At 38.4% G+C, this 25,122-nt stretch overlaps 1 protein-coding gene across 1 annotated transcript in view; it reads left to right on the top strand.

The window, feature by feature from the left end:
- Positions 1-8,698: 8,698 nt before the first annotated feature.
- Positions 8,699-25,122, top strand: part of LOC127631300 (F-BAR domain only protein 1-like) — a 67,465-nt gene continuing 51,041 nt past the window's right edge. Inside the window, 1 exon segment of the mRNA XM_052109387.1 lies at positions 8,699-8,801. The gene's annotated coding sequence lies outside the window, so the exon portion shown is untranslated.

Genomic DNA, 25,122 nt, shown 5'->3' with positions numbered 1-25,122 from the left:
TTCAATACTAGTACTAGCACAATATTTACTGCTGGTGATTTGTAAATGCAAGTCTGCATACAGTATGCAGTTCACTCTTTGATGCAAGATTAAAAGCCACCATAAAAAAGGCAATCCTTTACAGTCTCAATGTATTTTTATTGTAAAATTAATGACAGATTATAAAAAAAAGAAAAAACTAAATATATATTAAACTTTTATTCAAAGTAAATTAACATCATCTCAAAACAATGAAAACAGCAGATTTTTGAACTTAACTGCACATATATGCCAACAACAAAATAAAGTTGACGTGTAAAATGGAATTTTCACATCAGGGTTATTATAGTGCTACAAAACAGATCAAGTGATCACTAAATCAATAGGTTTTGAGGTTTGGAATATGGTCATAAACTAACACTAACAGTGACATCAAATTAAAAGGTAAGTTAATAGCCATAGCCACACCATTTGACAGCTATCACTAGACCTTGCTCAGCCTGACTCACCAAGAGCCCAGCGCCGAGCCTTCTTGCTAGCAAAGTCATTGATCAAGTCTTTGAAGTCTAGCTTTCTAGCCAATAATGGTCATTATGTGAGAAAATAATTTGTGTTTGATTTCTGTCATTAATAAATATTTCATTTTCTTTTTTGTTATGGTAAAAAGAGCAAGAGAGACCGAGAACCCCACACAGACTCCCTGGAATGATGCTAAGTCATTTACACGATGTTGCTCACCTTCTTCACAGGGACAGGGAGAGGTGCAGTTATGGGGAGACTGGGGTGCTGCTGACTCATCTGTTGTTAAGTCTGCTAAAAGGGGCATGGACAATGATTTAATATGAATATCTTGCTAAAAGTTTCCCTGCACTGATTAAATGTTGATGAAATGTAGGCTAACACCTGCAGCTAGCTAACTTATTATTATTTATTTTTTTTAGCTAGCTAGCTTATTTCACTACAGAGACTGAGCGCAACGCGTCATAATCTGAAGACCACGCCCACCGGGAGGGAAGACAATCCAACCGTCTCCGTTGACTTTGCATTGCGAGAGGCTGCCTCCTTGTCATTTATGACATATAACAAAAGACAGAAAATGCCTAACTAAACCCAGAAATACATTTTTATTAGCTTCAGAACCGTAAACGCCAGCCTTTAAGGAGACAAAAGTAGATGCAGGCAATAAGACGTGAAGCATCAGAAGGAAGAATGGGTAAATTGAATATATCTCCTCCTCTCAGGTTCACATAGGGTGGTGAAATAAGCAAACGACATGGTTAAAATTATGAATGTTTTTTTTCTTTTTACAATATCATGTCGCGTTCCAGTGGGCGTAGTTCTCAGAGCAGTTCGGGAACTAGTTGCGCTCTGTCTCCTTTTATGTCCTGAAACAAACCGTTTTTTGGTGTCGACAGCTTATAAAAAATTATTTCTGGGTTATTTAGCTTGTTTGCTGTACACCTTGTCACACAGCAGCTTTTAGACATTGTTTTGTTTTTTTGTTATAAGTCATAAATGACAAGGAGGCAGTCTCTATGGACAACAGGTTAATACCACTCACAGACTAAAGGCTACCCACCTTTCTTGGTGAAAAACTGGGTTACAGATTGACACCCTTTCCTTTGTCTTTCCTCTCTCTTTTCTCTCTTTCCTTTTTTGAAAACCAGATTTTCTTATACTACTCAACATTGTAATCTGTGTTTCTGGCGCATGGACTAACTGTCTGCAACTAAACACCGTCATTCACTCACTGATGAGCGCGCTAAGGCAGGACCAAACCATTTCATGCAGATACAGGGGGGTGGTCGGTCAATATGGATTTTGTTTACTTTTTGGTCAATGGGGATATTTAACTTTTATTGCCAAAATAAGTAAAATCAAAGACATAATTAATTTTATTATTATTTGAAATATACTCAATGATGGTTTATATAGTGTATAATATAATAAAAAAAAATAATTAATTAAATTAGTTTTTACCTATTTGTTGGGGCCCCCTGTCATTCAGGGGCCCTTGGAATAGTCCTAACTTTTCCCCCCTATACGGCGCCCCTGGTAGTGCTGTTACATACTTCACAATCTGGGGTTTGAATATTCAAAGGTCAGGAAAGGTCAGATGTCAATAACATGTAATTTCTATTTGGATTTCTTGCATCTCTCTCTCTCTCTCTTTGGTACACGATGGGAGTGTGTGAAGGAGCTGAATGTGTTGTTGGGAGCAAATGCGATTATTATCGTCCCCTCGTTAGATCGTTTTAAATCTTAGCAGAAAAAGAAAAGTGAAAAGTCCTTCAGGCCTCATACGCAGGTATGAAATCTGTTCCCGGGTCAGCTCTGTCACTCAGGTACGGCTGAAAGAACTGTAGAGATTCGGGAAGATAGCGAGCCCAGTGAAACTGATTCCCCTCGGGTTTATATCACGGCACTTAAACATGTGCTTTCTTTCAGACGCCAGGTCTATATGTTCCTAACTTCACCCAGCAGACTCTAGAAGTTTCTTTCCATGTGAACATTTTAAAATTATTTGAGTGTGGAGATTTGGGTCATAAAAGGTTTGCATGTCCACATAGAGAAGATCAAACTCTCGAGCTGATTCTGGAGTTGCTGTTGAACATCACAGAAGTGATGGAGCAGAGCAGAGAAGTGAGGAACAAGTTGAAGTCATAGAGAAGGTGAAAGGACAGGAGGAGGTGATTGATAACAGTGTTAATGCTGGATGTGTGAATGTTACTGATGTTATTGATAAGAATGAGCTTCAGACTGCTGGTGAGGATATGACTAGGATGAATGTTGAAGAACAAATAGGAGTCTCAGAGGAGTTGGAAGTTTTGTCACAGTTTACTGATAGTGGTATGAGAGATGGTAAGCAGTGGGCATGTGCCAGGAGAGGCTGATAAAGATCTATACACTGTTGAAGAGATTAACTCAAGACTGAAGGAAAGGGGTTGAAATAGGTGACTACTTTCCTGACATTGAAAAGTTTGCTACTTCTGTGATGCTGGCAAGAATATTGAGTAGCTATGAAGAACTCTCACAACAAAAAATTGAATATAGAAATGGGAAGGAGCCTTACGCACAGTCAGCAACCTGTTTCGCTGGTGTGATAAAAAAAGATAAATCTCTCAGTTGTGTGGAGAGAACATAACCCCTCTACAAAGCAATATACATGGGTGAAAGTTTGCAATGAAAGGATTTTTGCTGCATGTTTGGATAGTTTTTATACATCTTATAACAAGAGAAATAGAGTTGTTAATAAAACTATTAGTCCTAACGCTATTTCTGACCATAAACGTATTACGGTTGGTTTTACTTTGCCTAAAAGTACACACAAGAGTTGCTATTGGCATTTTAATACTAAACTTTTAGAAGATAAACAATTTTGTGAAGCTTTTAAATTGTTTTGAGAATTTTATTTTTTAAACTATTACACAGTGGTGGGAAGTTGGGAAAGTTCATATAAGAGATCTAATTTTTCTTTACATTTAAAAAGACTATAGAGTGTCTGGAAACAGAGATTATTGACAGTGAAAAGAATATGACCGTTAATGATGCTGCTAATCTAAAAGAACTGTGGACTGAGAAGAAAAATCAGCTAAGCTCAATTTTAGATGAAAGAGTTAAAGGAGCTCTTATAAGAAACCGCTTTTTAACTGTAAAATACATGGATGCTCCTACTTCTTACATTTTTTTATTTTGGAGCGAAAAGTGGGCCAACAGAAACAGATGTACTCTTTGAAGGACAATAATGGACATGTCACATCAGATCCATTGGAGATGCGCAGACTTGCTGTGGGTTTTTATTCCAATTTGTACAAGCTGAAATCTTAGATGAACATTATAGAAATTAGCTGCTAAAGGATCTTGCCATTTTAAATAATCTTTAGCGACTGAGCTCATCTTTGAAGAAGTTACTTCGGATGTCATGGGTCTCTCTTCAGGTCATACTCCAGGATTGGATGGACTACCAGCTGAATTTTATAGTTTCTGAGTTTCTGAAGCATTATTGGAGATGACTATATAAAATACTTAAAAAATGCTTCAGTGAAGGCGTTCTTCCTACAAGTTGTCAATGTGCTGTTTTATTGCTGCTCTCAAAAAAGGGTGATTTAACACTTTTAAAGAACTGGAGACCTGTAGCGATTTTATTCACTGAATATAAAATTATCTCAAAATGCCTGGCTAATAAATTAAATAATGTGTTGCCAGTAACTGTGCATAAGGACCAGTCATACTGTATAAAGAATTAATCTATTACAAACAATCTTTGCTTAATAAGGGATGTGTTTGATTTTGCTTATTGCAATAATGTTAATATGGGATTGTTATCTTTAGATTAAGAAAAGGCCTTCAACAGGTTTGATCATGTGTTTCTCTTTGATACTCTGAAAGCTTTTGGTTTTGGGGACAATTTTATTTCCAAGATTAAACTCATATATACAGAGGCAATGTGCATGATAAAAATGGCTGGTGGGTTAAGTATCCCTATAAAAGTAAATAGAGGAATCAGGCAGGGCTGTCCTCTCTCAGGTCAACTGTACATTATAGTAATTGAACACTTGTTTTGTAGACTGAGGAGAAAGCTAGTGGGTCTACAGGTCAACACCCTCAATTTTCATTTTAAACTCTCTGCATACGCTGATGATGTCATAGTTATAATCCAAGAGCAAAGTGACATTCAGTTGCTAAAGTAGTCTTTACAGTGCTATAGAAAAGCATTTTCAGCAGTAGTTTACTGGGGTAAATGTGATTCTTTGTGGTGTGGAAGAAATTTTAAAGGTCCAGCACTCCCTGGGGAATTGCAGTGCAGAACAGGTTTTAAATATATAGGTGTATTTATAGGGATAGAAGTGTATAGAAAAAGATACTGGACGGGCCTAGTGGAGAAAGTGTGTGATCTGTTGTCTCACTGGAAATGGTTGCTACCCCAGCTGTCCTACAGAGTGAGGGTCCTGGTCTGTAACAATTTGGTTGCATCTTTATAATGGCATAGAGGGGTAATACTTGAGCATCCTGATGATTTGGTGAGAGAAATTCAGCAGCGACTAGTTTTCATGGTCGGGACAGCATTGGTTGAAGCGGCTGTGCTGTATTTACCTATACAGGAAGGAGGCCAGGGGCTGATTGACATCAGATCAAGTATAAAAGCCTTCAGAATTCAGATGGCACAGAGACTGCTCTATGGGGAAGATGTGAGCTGGTCTGGAGTAGACTGTGCCCTCCTGAGCAGAGTGCGAAACATGGGTTGAGACCATTTTAATAAACTGAAGCTCTTTTAATAGATCAATTTTAAAATCATGGACATTTTTTTGTTTTTCGCAGGGCGCAAATTGTGCACAGACATTATGGCTCAAAGAAGAACCATTACATTTGAATTCTGAACTAGACTTGGACATTTTTAAATCAGATACTCAGATAGGCCATGTGGGCAGACTTTTAATGGAAAAGGATGGATAACTGCTGAAAATTTGGCTTTAAAACTGGGATTAAAATCAATCAGATGGCACAGAATCTGTTGACTCAGATATTAGATTTTCTGCCACAGGACTACAGACTGGCATTAGAAACTTTAGATGAAGAGTTGGATAACTGTGTTTTTCCAGAGCAGAGTCTGGACCATGGCAAGAAAAAGAAAGTAGCTTACATTACCTACATTACTGGGGTGGCTGTGGCTCAGGTGGTAGAGCGGGTTGGCCACAAATCACAGAGTTGGCAGCTCGATTCCTGGCCCACATGACTCTGCATGCCAAAGTGTCCTTGGGCAAGACACTGAACCCCAAGTTGCTCTCAATGGTAGGCTAGCACCTCTTATGGCATCTCTGCCGTCATTGGTGTATGAGTGTGTGTGTGTGGGTGAATGGGACACAGTGTAAAGCGCTTTGGTAACCGCTAAGGTTAAAAAAGGTGCTATATAAGTGCAGACCATTTACTATCTTTTAAGACATCCCAGCTGAAATTTTTTGGCATTGCTGGATTGAAAGCTATTTACACACTGTGTGTTAAAGTATGGCACCTTAATACACTGGGAAGTGTCAAGTAGTTCAAATGGAAGGAGATCTTTGGGCTAGGCGTTTCCCCTAAAGGTAGCTGGAGGTCCTTGTACAAACCACCAATTGAGAAAAGGTCTGGAGACCTTCATTGTAGAATTTAACATGGAATTATAGCTATAAACAGATACAGAGCTCACCTTGATCCACAGGTAGGGTGGGCTGTGGAAAACCGGAAACAGCTTAAGCCACTGTTTTATTAATAAGAAGAGTGGGGTCAGACTCAGGTAGAAATTTTCACTGGATTATTTCATTTCTGGGCCAAAATATAGAAGAAGTAGGAGCTTCAGCTCATGTTTTAATTATTTTTTATTCAGGCAGGCAAAATTGGCTATATGGCTGTCACAAAAAAAAACATCTGAATTGTGTCGGGTCCTTTTTCAAGGGATTATTAAAATCTTGTATTACAATTGAGTTTACGTACAAACTGGTCAATGACATGGAAATGTTTAAATACATATGGGGAGTAAATCAATGTATTTGTGAAGTTGTTGATGAAGGCGTTTTGCTAATTTATGTTTAGATGTATGTTTGATTGAATATTTTTTCTCTTTTATTGTTCTCTCCTCTCAAATGTTTTTCAATTTTTTTGTAAATAAATAGACCATTCAAAGTCAAGTCTCAAACTCTCTCTCTCTCTCTCTCTCTCTCTCTCTCTCTCTCTCTCTCTCTCTCTCATTTTTGTTGTCAATTCAAAGGGGCTTAATTGACATGAAAGTCTCTCTCTGTCTCTCTGTCTTTCTCTCTCTCTCAGGAGTCAGTGAAGCCTACAGCAATTCTGTCCATGTTTCAGCTGATGGGCAAAAGATGGGTCCTTTGTTTTGTTTTTGTTTGTTTGTGGGTTTGTATTGTTATTATTTATTATTGCATATAGTATATGCACAATCTTGAACATGTAACAAGTCATTCAACTTTAAGAAGCATCTGAAAGAGCAGGAAAAGCTGAACAGCACTGAGTGTTCTGTCTGTAAGAATGATTTTAATGCAACAGATGTCAGTGAATTTAGTTATAAACACTTGAGAAGTAGACTAATGTATGACATGCTATACACCTAAAATGAACAGCATTTTGTGAATTCCTTTATAATTACTATTCATGCCGTTTTTATTAATTGAGAGACTATATGGCATATTTGTAATTTTACTGAATTCATATGTCACACAGCAGGAGCACTGAAAAACTATTGAGAGCAAAAAGGTTTAAAAGTGGTCAACAATTAGACTACAGCATCTGAAATATACAATTTCCTTTATGCATTCATATACATTAACATACATGTAACAATAAATGTATATTGTACCATTTTGATGTAATGATTTGCATGGTTCTTTGTGCCTGTGAGACTAAAAAGACGACTGACAGACTCCATTCACTCTATCAATTTTGAGGGGTTTAAAACTATTCATAATTCATGTGTTGTCATCAAGTATAAGGCTGGGCTTCTTTAAAACTGACCTAAATAATATTCAGGTCAGTCTATTAATTAATTGTCATTCATTTAACACATACAGTATGTGTTGTACACATTAGTTCTGGGGAACACTATAACTAAAAACAACCTTTCAGTAATAGGGGAGAATTATATATTATAGTCAATATATGTTATTAATTTTTTATTTGATTAAATAGTTTCCATACACAATGTCTGAATGTGAGGATAAATGTTAATACAAGTAAACTTGATGGCTGTTTCAAGTAATGTGTGTTTGAAATTCTGTTGAAATTATATATATATATATATATATATTTTTTTTTAAATAAATGACAGACTTCTGACAGGCACTTTTGTGTTATTGATCATTTGATTAGTTTCTTAATTTATAATATCTATAAAATAGCCTACAACTTAAATTACATTTTGCACATTTAATGTTTTGCATATGTGTTAAATCATCATTAAGGAGATTTGTACAGTGGGGTGTCATTATATCACAAGCCCTAACAACATTTAATCATATGCAGGATATGAATTATAGATAGTTTTCACTAGTTAAAATGGTAGTTCTTGATATTAGCAATGAATTTGCTACTAGTATAAATGCGTTTTCTTTTTTTTTTTTTTTTTTGAATGGATATTTGTACTCATAGCAATAATTCTAAAAAAATATCATGGTTACTAGTAAGAAATAAATAGCTGATTTGTAAAATTAATTAATTATATCTGTAACTGGGTTTTTGAACAAGTGAATGACAGATCACAATTCTACTTGTAAATTGCTGTTATCAGTAATCATGCTTTTACTAGTTGAAATTCCATTGTTGATATCAACAATTGCCCTGTGAAAACTAGTGAAAACTGACATTTAGATATCTATAATTTAAATCCTGCACGTGATTAAATGTCAAAAGGGCTTGCGATAATCTTGTATTTCCGATTTTTTTTTTAAAAAACTGTATTTGCATACATAACAATTACTGAACTCAAGAGTTCCCGCCTTTTTTACAGATATGTGTTGACTGACAAGCACTTCATCCAATGATCCCAGTCCATGAGAGGTTTGCGTCGCCTTTTAAATTCGAACTATTATCCCATTGGCTCAGAAAGCGCCGTTGGAAACACAGTTGCCATGCCTACATCACTTTACTCCCGTGACGCTTGAGTGACGGGAAACGTGAGCCAATAGGAGGAAAGGTAGGCGGGCATTTAACGCACTGTCAACTACTGGTTCAAACCTTTTTACTCTCCGAAACACATTGAACGCGTCGTGGTTGGGAAGAACTGTTCGGAGCTTACCGGCGATGAAAATGAGCCACATTTTTACTGGAAACTCAAACAGGTAACATACTTTTGCACGTTTCTATTCATAGCATGTATTCATTGGTCATTTTGTTGAAACATTTTCCAGGAAACACGACATAATAGGCGTCCAGCAATGTGTGTGACACTGACAGAGACTTTTCCCAGCGGAGCATCTCTGTTTCAATGTGTCAGCACTGTGGAGCAAAAGCATGACAATGTAACAACTGCAGTTTCATTGTCTGGCTTCGTACGTTTTCAGTACAACATATATGTCATATATCTCTCCAGAACAACGACTTAAAATGTGGTGGTTTGTAAAAGGAAGTCACTACAATGACAGTTCAGTATAACTGGAAATTGTATTGTTGTGAACTTATATGGATTTGTTGGATATTTTATTTGTGTGCGCATTATTTGTATATGCATATATAATACTTTAACATTTGCCTGTGGCTGTAAAACTATATTTTATGGCTAGGTCATTATATCAGTCTAGTTTACTGCAGGATTGCAATAGAGCACAGAGCTGAATCTCTGAATCTCAAAGGAATAATTCACCCAAAAATGTAAATTCTTTCATAATGTACTCACCCTCATGCCATCCCAGATGTGTTTGACTTTCTTTCTTCTGCAGAACACAAAGCTTTTTAGAAGAATATCTCAGCTGTGTAGGTCCATACAGTGCAACTGAATGGTGGCCAGGCCTTTGAGGCTCCAAAAAGGCGATAAAGTCAGCATAAAGGTAATTCACACGACTCCAGTGGTTAAGTCAATGTCTTCTGAAGTGATCCAGTTGGGTTTGGGTGAGAACAGAACAAACTACAACTCCCTTATCACTGTCCATCTTGCCATTGCAATCTTTAGGCACAATCATGATTACATTTCCTAGTATTTAACGCATGTGCAGAGTGCTAGATGGCTCTAGGGAGTGTAATTGAGCTTGAAATAATGATCTTCAAGGAGACTGCTGTCAAGAATTATAGTGAAAAAGGAGTTATATTGTGGTATATTTCCACCCCAAACCAACTGGATCACTTCAGAAGACATTTGATTTATCCTTTGGAGTTTGATGAATTTGGTTTATGCTGACTTGATCTGCTTTTTGGAGCCTCAGGCCTGGCCACCATTCAGTTGCATTGTATGGACCTAACTTTGTGCTCAGCTGAAGAACGTCATACAGAACTGGAATGGCATGAGGGTGAGTAAATTATGGAGATAATTTTCATTTTTTGGGTGAACTATCCCTTTAAAACTGTATGCTTTTAAAAACACATAAGTTGCTTCATAAATTACATGAATGAATAAGTTGTCTGTCATTCTTGATGAAGTGGATCAGGAGATATATCTTTATACTAAAAGTGCCCAGAGACCTATTTAGAAGTGTAGCAGGATATTTCAAGAAACACTTGGAGAACAATGTGGTGCATCCTGAGCTAGTAACGTGGTTTCAGATTTGCAGATAATGGCTGCAGGCTGTCTTTTTCCAAATACTCAAAGTCAAAAGTGTTTGCAAACCCTGTTGATTGCATAACATTGATCCTGGGCCAAGTGTACACTTGTGCTCCACTATGTAATTTTACTGTGATCTCTTTCTCGTGTATGCCATGGTATTTGGACCTCATGATAAGGGCCTTGTGATATTGATTTAGATTGTGTGAGTGTAATTCTTGTTTGTGTTTAGTCTATCTTTAAAGCAACCCAGAGGTTCACTGAATCTTATCCTGTTTCTGCACTTATCAATGCAAACAGAACGTTCCTCTCTGGACTCATCACTTCCATCCATCTTAAGACCCTCTTGAAAGCAAAGATGGGAAACCCAAACAAACCTTTCAATCATATGATTCTTCTTATCATCAGGTTATGATTTCACTGCAAACAATTACATTAATAATCAAATCATATCATTTTAGATGTATCTGTGAAAATTAAGCTGTCATTTGAAAATGTTGCATCCATATAATTTCTAGTCAAATGTGTTGAACATAAAAGCACTGAGCATTTGCTCTTTGCTGACGAATGCTTATGATGTCCATTATCACAGTTTCACATTGTTTTCAAAGTTGTGAGCTTTTAACACATGATGCAGGGCACCCATTTCAGAAAAAAGCTAAACTTTTAAACCTGATTTGGTTATCAGTATTGACGGCACTCTCGTGGGCATGCGATTAATGAAACAAAATGAATTTCATAGAAATAGTAAATGAGGCTAAATTGAAATACATTAAACTGGTATAATCTGGATTTGTGGGTTATATGTAATGACTTCAAAGTTACAATTGTAAACACAGTCTAAGAATTTGGCCAGGACCTAAGACAGTTGCTGATTAGTGAGTGCTGCATTTCCTCTGTGTGCTCAGAGATATCATTCACCACACTGCATTCCAGTTGTGCATGGCTCGCTAGTACGTACAGGCACGCAGAATGCATTGTTTTCTCTTTTGTAGAGTAAGCTTTTCTCGCTCATTTAAAAGTTCCATACTGAGATTTGATGTCAGGGCAGGGGCATTGTTAAAGGGTTAGTTCACCCAAAAAGTTTACTCACCCTCATGCCATCCCAGATGTGTATGACTTTCTGTCTTCAGCATAACACATGTAAAGGAAAAACAGAAAAATATGCCGGCTCAGTAGGTCCTTAAAATGCATGTTGATGGTGGTCAGACCTTTTTTAAGCGCCAAAATGCACAGACAATCGGAGTAAAAGTAATCCATACGACTCCAGTGGTCGAATGAAAGTCTTCTAAAGTGACACAATCATTTTTTATGTGAAAAATATAAATAATTAAGTACTTTTTAACTATAAATTATCACTTCCGGTCAGCAGTTGTATGCACTTGTGATGTATTCGAATTGGCATGTTCACTAGAGAATTGACGCACATGTGATACACTCGGAAAAGCAACGCTGTTTACAACGGAGTTTGAGGAATGCTGTACACAAGCTTTGTTAGTTTTGGTTTAGTTCTGTATTTGTATCTGTTTGATTTCTCACAATGGTGCATTTGTGTGCTTGTCCTGGATGTCTCAACAGAGAGAAAAATGTTGGATTACATCTGTAACATGCCAACGGGAATACGTCAGACGAGAGACCGTGTGAATTCCAAGCTCTCATGAACACACATACTGCGGCTTTTACTTAAAATGTGTTCTACTGAAGAATGAATGTCATACACATCTGGGATGGCATGAGGGTGAGTAAATAATGAGATAATTTAAATTTTTGGGTGAACTATCCCTTTAGTAAGACTTTTTTCATCATCCTGGGACACCCCCTGCTTTTGAAGACGTGAAGAGAGAACGATGGAGAAATGGAGAGAGGGTGATTGGGTGGGTGCACACTACTTTGCGTTTAAATTTGAATCTGCTTGAATTGGTGCTGTTGATTAGACTAAATCAGAGGGAACCTGCTGCATTAGCCTTGACTCGCATTATCAGAATGGAGGAACATCAGACACAGGGAGTGAAGCTCATTTTAGCATCATAAAATAGTCAGCCAGTCTAAAATAAACAGCCTGAAGTTTCAAGGGATTCCCACACTTACAAAACAGTACCAAAACATATGATGAACATGATGTTACCAATATATTACCATGTTCTTGAGACATATTCCATATAATACTATGGTATTATGTACAGTAAAGACCATGGTGCATCAGTTTCAGTTCCATTAAATCAAAGTACTGTGGTGGTTACTATCTGTTTTCCCATCACTATTTCTCACACCAGATACTAATTGGCAGATACTAATTATGCAGCACTGAAAGTAGTTCTGTGTCAGTGTTGCTGGCTCACCTAGAGAGCTGCCAAGCAGGACAGTGCCTGTGGGCAAAGCCTGGCAATCATAACAGATGGAGGATTTCTGTCTATAGGGCTGTCTAGAGGCAAACAGAAGCCTGGGGAAGGGAGAGTGGCTGACACAGTGCTCTAAGCCTGATTGTGGGTCAGTGTATCATGAATTAGATGTAGGACTATTCATTAAGGGTCAGTTTGTTACATCAGTGTTATGCTTTTAATTAGGCTAATATTACATTAAATATTAAACGTAAGTCAGTTGTCCATGAATGTTTCCTTTAAACTGCACTAAGGCAAAAAGACACAAGTCACGACTCATGTACCAACTCTCTTAATTTTTTGAACACTTATGTAGTCTGCATTAGGCTAGTGCCTGAAAATCAGTGGAAAAATCATATAGTGGAACGCTAGCATCAGATGATCAGTTTGACTTTTGCAAATGAAAGAGTCTTCGCATGATTTTGTAATGTGTCAGTTGTAATTTTCTTCTTTTTAGCCATGTTTGAATGAATGATTAGGTGAGTACTGACTGACCCTCAGGACTTGTGCGTACTGTTTCATGTTAGTAAAAGCTATTTGAGAGGAAATCGATGCAATTGTGGCATCCTGAGAGTGTACTGTCAACAAGACCCTAATCAAATTTGCTATGTAGGTCATTTAGGAGGCACATGCTGACCCAAATTATCTGAAAAAGCACTCACTGCTTTACACAAAAGAAAACAACTCAATATTCTTATTGTTGTTATTACTGTCCTTTATAATTTATTCATTATTTTTATAGCTATTTACCTGAATAATGACTTTAAAAATCCTAAAGAAATAGTTCACCCAAAAATGAAAATGAAAAGGTTTGGTCACTATGCACTTGCACTGTGTGGAACTACAGAGCTTAAATATTCTTCTAAAAATTTTCATTTGTGTTCTGCAAGTTAAAAAAGTCTGGGATGTGATAAGCTTGTGAAAATGTTGAGAGAATTTTTATTTTGGGTGAATTATTCCTTTAAATGAGAAACACTTGAAGGATGCTTGCAGTTGTTTCAGTTAATATATATATTTTTTAAATGTGCTAAAGTGTGTTCAATAGCATATTAGCTATTTTTGTTGTGGTATCTAAATTGGTATTGAGAATCGTGAAATTTGACTGGCATTGGTAGGTACCAACTACTGGAATTTTGGTGTTGTGACAAACTTACCTGGCATAAAGCACAAATTAATTCAGACTTTGTGTACTCATTCTACATTTGCTCACATGGCTTGCATAGCTAGCGATATCCCACATGTAGGTAAGCTCTGGCTTACTGTCATAGACTGCGTTCGAGCACTACTGAAAACGACAGCATTCAGCTCTGTACAAATGCCAGCAGAGACTGTGGTTTTTATTCTGCTTTGCTCTGAACAGTAAGACAGCAGGTCTTTGCACATCCAGTAGCTGAGCTCTGTCCATGTACAAGGCTGTAGTGCTGTTGGCAACATGGTGCCATTCATACAGCCTTACTGTCCTGAAATGTTCAATTAAGGTGATATTTAGTCTTGTCTCATATGTCATTTAGCAGATGATTTTTAAAGCAAATTAAAGTACAATTATTTCAGAAATGGACCCTTTCATGCAACCAGCAGTGAAACACCTTTATCATAGAAACGGCACAATGGTAATCACCTTTTTGAGTGTTTAAATCTTAAACTGTTTGAATTACCATCCAGATCTTTAATCAAAAAGCATAACCACCCCTTTCTCCTCTTTTATATTCTATAAATGTTTTTATCATTATGTTATAGGGGTGTAATAGTTCATTCATTTCACGATTCGGTTTGTGATACTGACCTAATGGTTCTGTTCAGTTTACGATTCTTTAAACTATGCCTGAATCAAGAAAAGTTTCAATTGAAAGTTTTATTATAATTTTATAATTATTATAACTTTAAAGACATATGCAAAAAATAAAACATTTAGCACTGGTTTTAATAGTGCTATATGATCCATCAGAGATTTACTAGGATTACAAATCAGCCTAGAACAGGGAAATGGTGACACCAAAAGGAAATCTTAGCTAATAATTAGCTTTGCTGAAAATATGGAATAATGTTTCACACATACACCAATCAGCCACAACATTAAAACCACCTGGCTAATATTGTGTAGATTCCCCTCATGCCGCCAAAACAGCGTCAACCTGCATCTCAGAATAGCATTCTTAACTAGGGGGTTGAATGTTTTGTGGTGTACAGCACGCATATGGCTCACTGCCAAAAGTTAGCTTTTACATTTTTTCAATTGTAGCTTTCCCAATTGTACCATGGTATTAATTTTTAATTTTTATTTATATATTTTTTGGACATGGTACCTTGGCAATACCATGATGTTGTTTGTTTTTACCACAGTAAAACATTTTAGTACCTTGGATTACCATGTAAATAACATTGTAAAGAAATAAATATGAATATAAATATATAATATATTTTTTTATCACTGCCATGGTATGTATAAAAAATACCATGGTAATGCCATCTAACACCATTACTTTACCTTGGCATCACCAGAGTCACACAGACTTTAAAAAGACGATCTAATAAAAGGATTTTTTTTGTCTTGAGGAAACCGCAGAAGCATTGTACAGCTGAAGTCTTGGAATTTCCATAAAAAAAATCCCCCAGAATATGTTCACGATCACACCAAATCAAGATTTGGGCATCTCACGGAACTGATGCATAGATACAGACAGTCTGGCTTGTTTCAGGTGGGTGGGGATTTGGCAGGTTGCTGCTGAAGCTCTAGCTGCAAAAACCTCTCTGACAGGAAATTTTCTCAGCTCAATTTTCTCAAAAGGGTTGTTCATCAAGGATTTTGTTTTTTCAGGTTTCAGGCCTGATCTGTCATATTACATTATTTATATATTTCTTTTACATATTTGCTCCCTCAATTTCTTTTCTTATGGAGCCCTGAAGTTATAAAAAATATTTATCACAAAGTTATTCCATCTTCCTGATTTCTCATTTAGAGTTTCTTTCCCCTCTCTCGCTCTCTCTGTTTCAGATTTAAGGTACTTTATGGACCTTATTCACACTAGTGAATAAGATGGTGGCGCGGTAGCATGCAGCGGCCACTCTGGATCCAATATGGTGCTATTTTTGTCACATAGCCTGACTTTTATGGCACATGGACATCGGAGCAACGGTGTTCGTGTCTACCATCGCCAGACACTGTTAAAATATAAGATTCATGCAACAACCAAGCTGCATGAGGATCTGCAGGAGTTCCTACGCAAACTCTGCTTGCTGTGGAAACCAGGTCTCCAGTCCTCGCCGTCGCCTGATGCCGGTGCCCGGGGACGTCGTAAGCGTTGTGCAAGGAAGCAAAAGTGCAGCAAGAGGTGCCGGGGTCCATGCTAGGCTAAAAACAAACCCTAGCCGACCAGCTCTCCCATCTATCCTGCTCTCAATTGTTTACTCCCTGGACAATAAACTGGACTACATCCGACTCCAGCAGACTACACAGCGTGAGCTTAGAGACTGCCGTGTCTTTGTTTTCACAGAGACGTGGCTCAGCGACAGAGTTCCGGACGCTGCCATTCAGCTAGACGGTCTCGCCTCATTTTGTGCCGACAGAAATGCAGCTCTGTGCGGTAAGACTCGCTGTGGTGGCTTGTGTGTTTACATCAACACGGAATGGTGCAATAACTCTATGCTAGTCTCTAGTTACTGCTCATTGCTGGTGGAGCTTGTGACTGTTAGATGCAGACCTTTTTATTTACCACAGGAATTCACCACTGTTATTATTACTGCATAATCCAGTAAACTCTTACATTCCCCCCAGCGCTAATGCTAAGGAACCGCTCTGTGAACTGTATGGGACTATGAGCGAACTGCAGAATGCTCACCCTGACGGACTGTTTATTGTCACCGGAGATTTCAATCATGCGAATCTCAAGACAGTGCTCCCTAAATTCCATCAGTATGTGGCCTTTGCAACAAGAGTGGCGAACACTCTTGATCTTGTTTACACAAACATCCCAGGCGTGTACCGTGTGGAGCCCCGCCCCCACCTTGGCTACTCAGACCACATCTCTGTTATGCTAATTCCAGCATACAGACCGCTCGTCAGATGCACAAAATTGCTGCAGAAGCAGGTGAATACCTGGCTAGCAGGAGCCATCTGCTCTGCTCTTCAGGACTGTTTTGAGTGTACTGACTGGCACATGTTCAGGAAGGCTGCAACATATGGCGACTCTACCAACTTGGAGGAATACACAGCATCTGTGACCAGCTACATCAGCAAGTGCATTGATGATGTCACCTTCTCCAAGACCATCACCACACGCTCCAACCAGAAGCCGTGGATGACTGCGGAGGAGCAGGTGACAAGGCTGCCCTAAGAACAGCGAGGGCCAAACTGTCCCGGGCAATCAGAGAGGCAAAGTGCGCACACGCCCGGAGAATCCAGTCACTTCCAGGACAGTGGCGACACGCGGCGCATGTGGCAGGGCATCCAGGCCATCACCAACTACAGGACAACATCAGTTGCCTGTGACAAAGATGCCTCCCTTCCAGATGCGCTGAATGACTTCTACGCTAGGTTTGAAGCACAGAACGATGTGGTGGCGAGGAAGACCACCCCTCCTCCCAACGACCAGTTGCTCTGTCTTACCACGGCTGATGTGAGGAAAACTCTACGTAGAGTCAACCCATGGAAGGCTGCTGGACCAGACAACATTCCTGGCAGAGTGCTCCGAGGATGTGCAGACCAGCTGGCAGATGTTCTTACCGACATCTTCAACATCTCTCTGAGCAGCGCCGTCGTTCCAACGTGCTTCAAGGCCACCACCATCGTCCCCATGCCAAAGATGTCTTCATTGTCCTGCCTCAACGACTACTGTCCCGTCGCACTCACACCCATCATCATGAAGTGCTTTGAGAGGCTCGTCATGAAGCACATTAAGACCCAGCTGCCCCCCTCACTAGACCCACTGCAGTTTGCGTATCGTCCAAACCGTTCAACAGACGACGCCATCGCCACCACCCTCCATCTGGCCCTCACCCACCTAGATAAAAAAAGACTCATACGTTCAAATGCTGTTCATAGACTTCAGCTCAGCATTCAAAACAATATTTCCTCAGCACCTGATTGGAAAGCTGAACCTGCTGGGCCTGGACACCTCCCTCTGCAACTGGATCCTGGACTTCCTGACTGGGAGACCTCAGTCAGTCTGGATCGGGAACAGCATCTCCATCACCACTACACTGAGCACTGGGGCCCCCCAGGGCTGTGTGCTCAGTCCACTGCTGTTCACTCTGCTGACTCACGACTGTGCAGCAATGCACAGCTCGAACCACATCATTAAGTTCGCCGATGACACGACCGTGGTGGGTCTCATCAGCAAGAACTACGAGTCAGCATACAGAGAGGAGGTGCAGCGGCTAATGGACTGGTGTAGAGCCAACAACACGTCTCTGAATGTGGACAAAACAAAAGAGATGGTTGTTGACTTTAGGAGAGCACAGAGTGACCGCTCTCTGCTCAACATCAACGGCTCTGTCAACACTCATCTCATAGTATGTTTTGTTTACATTTGGCATTTTTAGAAACTGTCATCTTTTTGCACTACTGTGTACTGGTCGGCGCTGCACTGTCTCTCACTGTGCTCATTGTTTTAGTAATTGATTGTACTGTCCCGTACTTTTTGCACACGTTTGCACGTGCACTTTATATAGGTATGTTATTTAGTTTGTGTAGTCTCATGTGGTTCTGTGTTTGTCCTATGTTGTTTTTTGTAGCACCATGGTCCTGGAGGAACGTTGTCTCGTTTCACGGTGTACTGTACTAACTGTATATGGTTGATCGACAATAAAAACCACTTGACTTGTCATCTTTGCATTTTTGTTTGGAATGACAACAAGGCTGTGAGCTAAAAACTTACAGTCTCTTCAATGGGTACTGTAGTTAAAATGTTTTGGATTGTTCCGCTGAAAATATTGAAAAATATAAACATCTTCGCAAGAAACTTCAGTTGACAAGAAACTCTGAAATGAGATGAGATCTATGAGCTTTATAAAGCTTTATAAAGTGGATGCCAATGCAGACACTGTAAGTCTATCCCTTACAGCCTTCCCGTCAAAATCCAAACATGGTATTACGGTGAATAAGGTCTATAGATATAAAAAAAATTACGTTAATATTGTCAAAGCATTTACATCTTAGCTGCATATAATGAAAATAGTGCAAAATGCACTAAATTGCATAAATTAGGATAATTAAAAAAAAGACTATATACAGTGTAATTGAGTCTCTCTCAAACACACTCATAAAATCAATGTCTGTCTTTGACAGATGGGGCTGCTACTAGCTAAGCAGACTGACTGTTGATTCTTGGCTCTAACCATGCTTCACTCCTGGATTATGCTCAGCAAAAATGTTATATGCTGCTTGTGTTTACACAGCACCATAAGAAGCTTCACAAAGACAGAGAGAGCGACAGATCAGGCATTACCCCCCAACAGCAGCTCCCCTTTGAACTGCATCTGCATTTGCCAATACTCTCCAAGGCACAGCAAAGTTAGAAAGAAAGACAGAATGTGAAAGGATGAAAAGTGCTGTGCTGCCATTTAAATGCTGCCAGAGAGGGATGATAGTCACTGTTTAGCTAAAATGCTTATCTTTTTCTTAAGCTCCTAATTTTTCATTGCACTAAATTGTAAAATGTTTGATATTCTGCTGAAGTGTATCTACTGTACATATCTATCTATCTGTCCGTCGGTCCGTTCATCCGTCTATGGGAGATTGGCGAGTTATCCAACTATCTATCTAGTCCATCTATCTATGGGAGATTATGGATCTATTACATTATCCTCCTTGGTACTGAGCGTGAATGCTGTGTGCATTTTCCAATTCCTTTTTTATATGTAACTTGTAGCAACTAATAAACATACCAAAAAAGTAAATTCTAGAACAGATAGTTTTTCTAAAAATGTATGTCCTCATATGGGAACAACGAGACTTAACTTGTGAGATTTAAAAAATCCCAAGCTATAGATTTTTTTTTAAATAATAGTGTTTATGTTTCCTGGTGTGTTGGTTGCTCATGTTTTTGAGATGTTACAGACATTAACTTTGGAACCATATGTATTGTGAAAAGCTCAAATGAAAAAGTGTACAAATACAAATTATTTGGCTTGAAATTCATTTTGTGTTAACATGTTTTTTTTTCTACTTTGGCAACAGAAAAACAAGCCAGTGATAGCCAGTGCTGATTCAAAGTTATAGCCAGCATTGTCCAATCACTGCCTTTTCACTACCTTGTTAAAATAAAATGTAGCATTATAAATTCTGAATCTGTATACTGATTGCCATTGTCCCATGTCTGCCAAAGATGTTGAATGGTCCGAACATCATCTTCAGTGAAACTGAACTTTTCGTCTGTTTCTAGGGGTGAATGCACTTGGCTTCATAGAAAAAACTATAGGATGCTCCCTTGCTCCCTATTTAGTCAATGGCTTCACGTACATCCTAACTCCATATAAAGCTCCTGAAAGCCAATTTTCTCATTATGAAAATGCACTGTAAATATAAGATTTCTAATGAAAAACTAGTATTATTGTCCAAAATCGTGGTCATTGTGTTTAACAGAATAGCTTTTCATGATAAATTGCTAAAATGAAAGAGGCATATAGCTGAAACTAGATACTCTTTTGGCTCAGATAGGTTTCACTGTAAAAACTTAATTGGGTTTCTTACCAGATGTAGTTTTGTTGGTGTTTCTCCCAAAGACAAACTCTGCTGTGATCGGCGCCACATGATTTGTCACATGACTTGATGCACCAAAAGTTTAACCCTTTGCTGAACTGAGATCAGTTGGTTTATATTAAATTATGCATAACGTATAGAGAAGACAAAACACAATGTCCATGCAGAAGGACGTAGGGTTGCACAAGGTTGAAATTAATGATCATATCATACATTTTACATTACATACATTTTAGTAATGGCAGCAATGAAACAGGCTAGTGATGGGAGATAAAAATAAATCAGTATTTTAAATTACTGCAGTGCTTTACCTAACATTGCTGTTTGGTTTTCTAATTCACATTTATATGTTTAGGAAAGAAGAGTTCACCACTCGGAGCAAGTGTGTATGAGTTCAAAGTCTGGAAAAGGGTACAAACTATTTTATTGAAAGTTATTGTTTGAGAGCCACCACTCTATGCACACTCTGGCCAAGGGCTGTACAGTGCAACAGTTGCTCGCATTTGCAAAAAAGTTAGGATAATGCCTAGGGAAATTTTAAACTATTTGTATAAGTGCGATAAGTGTTGTTTCCACCTATGAGGAGCATTACAGGAAAGAACATGTACAGTGAGTCTGATGTCTGCTTTACTATTGTCAAATCTGGAGAGCTCAAACTTAGCTGGGTTGCCATGGGAATGTTGTCAGGGTTGCAGTAATATTCCTTCCATGCTGTAGCCATTAGAGCTAATATATTTTAATTTGTGCTAATTCTATTTTTATTTCACTTGCACCAGTGCTAACACCTAAGAAATTAAGCTGGCAACCCTGATATGACCCTATGATGAAGTACAGCAGGATGTTCAGCACTTGTTGTGGAAGATGAATAAGAAACAAGACGGTTAAAGATTGCAATATAGCAGTTTTTAATCTCAACACACTAAACATAGAATTGCAATATTATCGTATCACAACCCAGATATTGTTGTAATATTGCATCACCAGGTCCCTGCTGACTGGAACATCCCCTACCTCTAGAACATGCAGTAGATTAACCTTCTCAATAATGTAAATGAGATATTATAGAATGGCCATCTGGACAATGTATCAGTCTGAGACATGATATATCAATATGTGATGCAACCCACAATAGTATTCTACTGAGTAGGTTTTGGCTTGTTTATTTCCTGATTGGTATTGTATTAGCCTATCTCAGTCAAAATTTAATTTTACAGACTTCTATTGCAATGTGGCAAATTTGCTGATTTGTTATTGAAGTACCAGGGGGGTAGAGTGACCTATTCTGGTTGTATTCAGTTGAGTTCTCACAGAACACCAAATGGATCCTGCAGGACTCTGCTCTAGGAGGCTGATTGTATTCAGTGGAAAATTCAGCTGCCAGTGCCTTAGCGTTGTAGTGCCAAATCCACAAGGGAAGATTTGCTATAATCCCAAATGGTTGGAATGTAGTTAGAACATATTATTTTAACGGAACCTGTAATTTATTTATGTATTATCAAATGCCATTGATGGATAGAAACAAGCGTAACAACATTAAGATTTTATTATTTATATGTTGTTCCAAACTCTGATGACTTTATGTTGAACTTAAAAGAAGGTGTTTGGCAGAATGTTAGCCAGTCACCATTCACTTTACTTGTATGGAAAAGAGATGCAAGGAAAGTAAATGGTGACTGAAACTAACTTTCTGCCCACATTATGCCAACTTGCCGACAAGCGGCTTCTCCTATCAGACATTTTTGCCTCTGCTCCAAGGTGTTTACATTCCCCTGTGGTGCGACCGGAAGGGTGTTTCGTAAGAAGCATGGGAAACCCTGGTCTGGATCCTGCATTGAAACCAGGAAGTAATCGTGTTTGCACGATCAGTGACTAGCACAATTTGGTATAGTTTTGGGTTGGGGAATAAAGTGAAAATTCCTCCAAGAAAAGAAAAAGGAAAAAAAGCTGAATAAAACTCAACCTACAGTTTCCTATTTCACTGTGAGATCAGATATTCAGGTGTAAAATCTTAAAATATTCCTTTAACATTTTGATATCTTAGTATCTGTACTATCATGAACACATACTATTTTTTCATGTGGCTGACATGTAGAACTAATTACAGAGTACGAAAAGCTAATCTTTAGAAATTTCTTCTAGTCAAAGTTGGATTGTATTTCCTCTGCCACGTTATGCCCTGATGTCAGTTTGGAGCACTCTTAACCTATGCCGGAGTCTTATTTTTGGACCAAGCCACGCTGCCAAACTCCTGTCGTCTGTGGGCGTGTAAGGTTAGCCAGGCCGAGTTAAATAAAGGGCTGTGAGAGAACAAGAGTGAGTGAAGGGTAAGCATGAGTGTTTCCCTGTCCGGTGAGAGGGCGTGCTGGGCAGCCATCAACTGTGTCAGGAGAGGGCTGGCGGGCCAGAGAAAAGCCCTGTTGTCAGCACTCTATGGGCTACAGATCCTGCCACCATCCAGAGCTCAGAAACAAAACAGGAATCACACCTCTAACCTGCTTTCTGCTGGTGGGGATCAGGACCCACACAAACATATCTATTCAAGGACAGTGCCGCCATTTGGCTATTTCCTCAATGCTAATCACTATGAACTATATATGCTTATATTTTTTAGTTCGTTTATTTGTCCCCGTAGGGAAAATTTGTTTGCAGCATAATCGCACAGACATCAGAAATCACGATTGGCATATATGAACATGTGAAATAATGCACAAGATAATGTTTTTGTGAAGGGCCTTCATTTGCAAACCAAAGATGTACATTATTGGTGTTGAAATTAGAACTGAATCGAAATATGGGAAAGAACAGTATTGCCAATATTGGAATTTTTTTTTAGATTATTGACTGATAACCATGCCTGCTTGATCAGTTACAGAAATGTACCAATTGCAAAAAATATTCTAAGAGGCTGTTCACACAGAATGTGTTTTTTAGTCCATCTGAGCTGTTTTTTTAAATAGTTTTTCTTTGTAAACATGCTGGATGGACAACTTTTACTACTGTTATTTATTTATTGTTAGCATTTCGTACACAAGTACTGCATTTTAAAGCCAATAAACATTTGCAGATGGGAGTGCTTGGCCAGTCGGGATGTGCGGAATGACTAATTTCGCTGATGTTTAAATGAAAATTTTGAAGTCGACTAGTCTAAAAAGCAGCCAACCATCAGAAAATGGTACAAAAATAAAATGTGTTTATGCGACCCATTTAAAATACTTAATCTGTTCCAAATCCGACACTTAATTCCACTGAAAATGGGCATTTATCTGTGACATGCTCACCTTGCATTATGATCATTGTACATTAAATATAGAACATGACACACATTCACTGAACATGACACACATTCACTGAATCAACATTAGCGAATATTTAACAGGCATAATTATTGAAAACAATTGAATGAATAGTGCATGACCAATAGAGCAACCCAGACTGTTCTAAAGGAATTCACCATGTAAAAGTTACTTAACATATTAAAACAGTCATGACATAGTTGAAATTAATTAACAGGTTGGCTAAGCCAATCTACGGAAGAAAAAATATGAGGAAAAATTACGCGTATTTCACAACATGCAGTCAAGCATTAGCCATTGATCTAATATGACAGCTGTTCCATAAAGAAAATTTACCAATAACAGTTACGATGTAAAAACTAAAATAAAATTGCTATAGGATAGAAAAATTGTCCTTTGATGTAGCAGAATACATCACAGGATATAAGATAGTTTGGTGGTGGCTCAGTGGTTGAGGCTCAGGGTTACTGACCAGAAGGTCGGGGGTTCAAGCCCCAGCACCACCAAGATGCCACTGTTGAGCCCTTGAGCAAGGTACTTAACTCCAGGTTGCTCAGGGGGGATTGTCCCTGTAATAAGTGCACTGTAAGTCGCTTTGGATAAAAGTGTCTGCCAAATGCGTAAATGTAACCGTTAAACAGTCGGCACCTCGTTGAAAATAGCCTTTTAAATCAACAGATTAAAAAAAATTGCCGGAAAAAGTAATTTTCTTGGCTGCTTCTTCAAAAGCATAACATTTTTAATGAGCAAAATTAACATGTTAACATGGTCACTTGAGGCGGCTATCCTGCACTTGAAAAAGCCTGCAGATTGGAAAAATAACATGCAAGCATGCACAGATTTAAAGAAAACTCAAATGTAATGTATGCTAAATTAGTACAGAGCAGGTGGCGCAGCTGTAAGTACCTGAAGAACTGAGATCTAGGAATCCTGAAATGTTGGATCACATTTTCAAACAATGTGTGTACGGCCTATGTAACTTATTGAAATGTAAACTGGGATGCTTTCCATTTCAAATGAAGGACTTTACTATCAAGTTGCTTCAAATAAGAGAGGGGGACATCTACAGGGAGAGATAGTAGTAGGTAGTTGAATTTTGGAATACAATTAATTTTATAACGTATCATCATCATGATATTTGATCGTCATCATATAACTTCCCAATCATCGATAAATAAAATGAAGCCCACCTACTCACATCACTCGAAAAACCTTTTATTAAAGGATCAAAATTAACTTATCACATACATTTGCTGGAAATAACATACCCAAATGCTTAATGCCCTGTTTGGGCCATTGAAAGGCACCCTGTTGAAAAGCCGTTACTGGGCAGTACATAGTCAGAGCCAATGCTCTGTATCCCGTAAATTTAGAAAAGAAATGGATAATTCTGTGGAGACAATGCATGGATATAGTGGGGTCGGAGATGAATAATAAAATATCATCTGCGTAAAGTAAAAGCTTATGCGCCACACCTCCCACCGTCACCCTTGGAAAATCATCCCCCTTTCTTATCGTTGCTGCTAATGGTTCCAGGGCAAG

Source organism: Xyrauchen texanus, chromosome 37 (assembly GCF_025860055.1).
Source record: "Xyrauchen texanus isolate HMW12.3.18 chromosome 37, RBS_HiC_50CHRs, whole genome shotgun sequence".
NCBI classification, from domain to species: Eukaryota; Metazoa; Chordata; class Actinopteri; order Cypriniformes; family Catostomidae; genus Xyrauchen; species Xyrauchen texanus.
The sequence above is the reverse complement of the archived record's forward strand: the minus strand, read 5'-3'. Positions and strand labels throughout refer to the sequence as shown.